The sequence below is a fragment of the Heloderma suspectum genome, chromosome 15 (assembly GCF_057233095.1).
Source record: "Heloderma suspectum isolate Gila_16-S chromosome 15, 16-S_ref, whole genome shotgun sequence".
Taxonomy (NCBI): Eukaryota; Metazoa; Chordata; class Lepidosauria; order Squamata; family Helodermatidae; genus Heloderma; species Heloderma suspectum.
This window is the reverse complement of record NC_139472.1, coordinates 15,633,522-15,638,325: the sequence shown is the minus strand read 5'-3', so window position 1 is coordinate 15,638,325 and position 4,804 is coordinate 15,633,522.

Sequence of the window (4,804 nt, the reverse complement as noted above, 5' to 3'; positions counted from 1 at the left end):
AGGTCACTGCAGCAGTGGGTAGCATCACTGCTGTTTTGAGGTGGTGCAAGCCAGAGCAAGCTAAGCATCTGCTGTGTCACCCAGGGCAAAACATCATCCCTGCAAGGGGAGCAGGTGCCCATACCAGTTTGCTTCACTCCAGCCTCTGTTCTCCAGTAGGGATGTACAGATGTTGTAAAATCCATTTTGTCTGCATTTCACTGAGTTGGGGTACCTTTCATTCGCTTCTCTGCTCATTGACAGGATCAGATTTTTTTCCCCCAATTTCCAGAATTTGCTCAATTTTGTACCTGTGCAAATTCGCAGGTGCACAATTTTGCACGTGTGCAATTTCACACCTGCACAGATGCACAAATCTCCCATAAAATGGGCAAAAATGTGCATTTTTATGCTTTAGCCTATGGGGGAAATGCACATTTTCAGCCTGTGTTTTTAAATTTTATTTTACATATTTTCCTACGACTACATTTCTGTAAAAGCCCAGAAAGTTAAACAAACAAACACTTGGTTTGCCCGTCTGTGGAATCCATGTGACTCTGGAAAAGCTGGTCTGCTGTAGAATGCACTGTTCAGATTCATAGCAGTCTGAATCTGAACTCATTCAATTCCGTTGCAGATTTCCCCAACATCCTTCCTCTCCAGGGTAGGCCCTGGCAGATTGCCTGTAAAGAACCCAACACAGGTCTCTCCAAATGGTTTGGCCTGCAACTCCCATCAACCCTGGACCAGCATGGGCAGTGGTCAGGAGTGGGGGGGCTTCGGGAAGGACCCACACTGGGGACTCGGAGACCAAAGGCAGGGATAGGGCTGGCAGTGGGACTGAGAAATGGGGCCTCTGTACCCTGGATGAAACTGGGATTCATGGCATGGGGCCAAACAAGAGGGGCCAACGTGGCTTTACATGTACAAGGTCCTGATTTCAGTTCCAACCATCTCCAGTCAAAAAGATCAGAGAGCAGCTGCAGATGATGGGAAAGTTTTTTCTCTACCTGGAAGGTTGCTGCTGCCAGTCAGAGTAGGAACATTCAGCTACATGGGCAAAGAGCCTGATATGGGCCGAGGCAGCTTCCTACGTAGATACTTGTATGGATTTTTTGTCTATAAAACACGATTCTGCCTCTTGGTTCAGCTAGGGATGTGTGGCTTGCATAAAACCCATTCCATCTGTGTTTCACGGATTGTCAGGCACATTTTGTCCTGGCATTCATTCACAGACAGATTCAATTCCCCCCCCCAAAAAAAAAAAATTGTGTGGAAAAATATGCAAATAATTACATAAGGGCGTTTGCAAAAATGTACATAATTGATCTTAGTATGTAACGTTTAGCATATTATTCCCCGTTCCATTCAGCTTTCCCCCACATATATTTACCAGTCTCAGTAGAAGCATGCATATTGTCCTATGAATAAATATGCGTAAATTTCAGGAAAGTTAAAAAAAAAAAAGATCCAGAAGTCCACAGACTCCACATGGCCTGAAGAGGTTGGTCCACAATGGATAGCGCAGGTCAGATTCTTAGAAAGCTGAGCTCATTGTAGTCGGTCTCAAATTTCTCTAGCACCCCTATTCCTATGTCCCTAGAAGTTAGGCCAAATGGGTATAAAATTAACAGACTCACCAACCTCCTCTCCAAAGGGATCAGAGGGCTGGGAGGAGCAGAAGACCCGCCTGTCCTTCTTCGTGACCTAACACCACACCTCCCACACAACCAGCCCTCAAAATCCAGATCGTGATGCACGCCACAAAAAACTGGAGGATGGTTCAGTGGGGCACAGCATGCCAGATGGAGAAATCCTGCCCTTGGGGAGTATGGGTACAGGCACTCAGGATACCAGAGACACTCTCATTCTGAGCTTGCACAGCAGGCAGCAGCACAGACGAGGGATAGGAGAGGGAGCGATAGTCAAGCTTTTCAAAGTTCCCCATTTTCTACCTCAATGCTTGTTGTGCCACATTCTCACTCATGAATGTGAGCCTCGTTCTTTCTTTTTTAAACAGGAAAAATGTGCATTTTCAAACATGAAAGATGGGCACTTTTCCAAGAACACACCCCACACTTTCGCCAGGAGCCGAAAGCATGGAACTGCTGTTTTGGAGGGGAAATGGACAGTTTTGGAAGTGTGCACATGTGCAAGGCACATTTTCAGAAGCGTGCACATGCACACTTCTGAACGCGAATGCGAGATTGGGAAATTGCAAACATTTCCTGGAAATTATGCTCCCGCTTGCGTTTGCATTTGGGTTTGCGAACGAACGGGACACATTCGGATAATTTGCAATCAGGAAGGAGATGTTCATACATCCCTAGCAGTACACAACAATTCAGATCATGATACAGACATTGGGCGAAGTAGAGTTCAGAGTCATTCAGATACGTCTAACTGGGGTCCTCAAAGCTTAAAGTGATCTTGTGTCCCTGTCTCTAAAGACTGAACATGTAATAGGCAGTAGGTGCCTGCAGACGTTGCCTGAACACATTGTACGATGCACTGAAATATCCCCAGTGACTGAGCTAGGAGAGGGAAGAACCATTTTTTCCAATATACAAATTGCAGCTATAGAACCATTTTTTCCAATATACAAATTGCAGCTATAGCCCAGCAGACCTATTGTGCTGGAAGCCAGTTGTGTGGAAGTACTCCCACGCTTATAAGATTGGCATGCTGGTGGGGAAATATATCAACCCTCTCTGCCTTAGCATTCCCAACAATTTCTGATATCCTGTATGTAAGTGGATAGGTGGAGAGCTACAGTGGCTGATGTTGGTTTTGGAGCTAACCATTGCTGGGGACTGGGGGGGTGTCAGGTTTTAGTCACATATCTGGGGTCAACTGATCCCATTTGTGGGCAGAAAGGTCAGATGGAGGGGTGCTGAAAGGTAGTGATGGGCCGAACCGCCTTTATTAGGCTAGTAGCTGCACTCAGAAAACTAAACAATCCCCCCAAACTTAGGAGATGGCTCAGTCTATTTTATCCAGAGCCAATTATGAGCAAAATCAGACCCCCATCCATTCCCTCCCCCAATCTCCCTCTCCTAAGTGAGCCTCCAAGCAGTTGCCAGGAGCCCTGGGAAAATCACATTTCCTGGCACTCTTGGCACCCATTTTGCAGCGATGACAGTGTGCCAGCCACCAGAAGGGGGCAAGAAAGAGAGACAGAGCAGGGAAAGGGTCTTCTTCCCTCCCACCCTGACCCTCCATCACCACTAGAGTAGCAGCAAGCAAAGAAAAGAGATGGGAAGGGGGACGGGAAAGGAGGTTGAATCAGGCAGGGAGTGTGAGTCGTTCTTTGGCTCATATTTTAATCAGAGCCAAACTCTTGGGGCCTTAAGGCTCACTTTGTATTTGGGATGAGCACAGTGAGGTATTCTGAGATTTGTATTTCTAAACCAGGGATTACGAAATTCAGGGGTGTCCCTATACTTTACCGCGGTTTGCTCGAGCAACCTGGATCAGCCTGACAGCATCTTCGTATACGAGACCCTTTCTGGCTTGTTGCACCTCTGAGAGCCTGGCTTTCCATCAGTTAGCCATGGGACAAGGTTTGTGTTCCGAATGCACTCAAAACGGACTGGGAGCCGGGAGATCCGGGTTCTAGTCCCCACTCGGCCACGGAAGCTCACTGGGTGACTTTGGGCCAGTCACAGACTCTCAGCCCGACCCACCTCACAGGGTTGTTGTTGTGAGGATACAACGGTGAGGAGGAGGAGAATGTAAGCCGCCTTGGGTTCCTTGCGAGAGGGAGAAAGGCGGGGTATAAATGCAATAAATAAATAAATAAATAAATAAAAAGATTGTCATCCTGTCACTGCACGATGCATCCATATCGAAGTCCTTTATTGGCAGGGTACATTATCCAAGTGGTTTTGCGCTTACACAGCCATGGGCAAACCCCTGCTCCCTGCCACACAGCACACAAACTTGCAAATGCCATTCTCTAAACATAAACAGGCATACTTTCTGATGCAGATGATCCTCATATATTCCCATGAAACAGTGTCCACCCATCCCTTCATGCCACCCTGGTGCAGAAATATCCACAGCAAAAAAAGGGACTCGCTCTTATGCCTGCAAAGGCACACAGCCATTCACCCATACAACATGCATTCCAACAATACAAACAGTGTGTGTGTGTGTGTGTGTGTATGTGTGTGTGTACATGTGTTATATTTAAACAGTTCTGCACAAACCTATGAAGCAATTTCACAATCTTCCCATCTTTCTCAGCTGCCATTTGATCCTTCATGGCCTCTAGACGTGAAGCAGAAACTCCCCTGGGGCACGGAGATGACTGCAGTCTTCTTAACTAACAGCACAACTGCACACTGCTGTCTGTCTGGTGCTCAGTTAGGTTATAGGCAGGGAATCTCTCTCTCTCTCTCTCTCTCTCTCTTTCTTTCTTTCTTTCTTTCTTTCTCAGTTTCAAGACTGGCCTTAGATGAGAACCTGTTCATGCTGAGAACGTGAATTAGAGCATGTCCCAGTAACATGGTCCCAGATTCTGTGTTGTTATGGAGAATAACTTCCCAAAAGATCTTGTGACTCAGTAGCTCAGGAGATGCTTGCTGCATGCCTCATGGTGATGTTCAGGTGGATAGCTGTGGTGGACTTTAGGAGGAAGTCTTATCTGCTGGGAGCCGGCAAGTCACTTTAGAGGAAAGAGGAAAATGATGACGTCAGGGCTTTCTCACCTTCTCTCTCTCTCTCTTCATGCACACACTTCTTTTCTGCAGCCAGCTCACTGGATAACAGAATCTGGGGGTGGGGTCTCTCAGAGTAGAAATGACTTTCCTGCAGTCAGCAG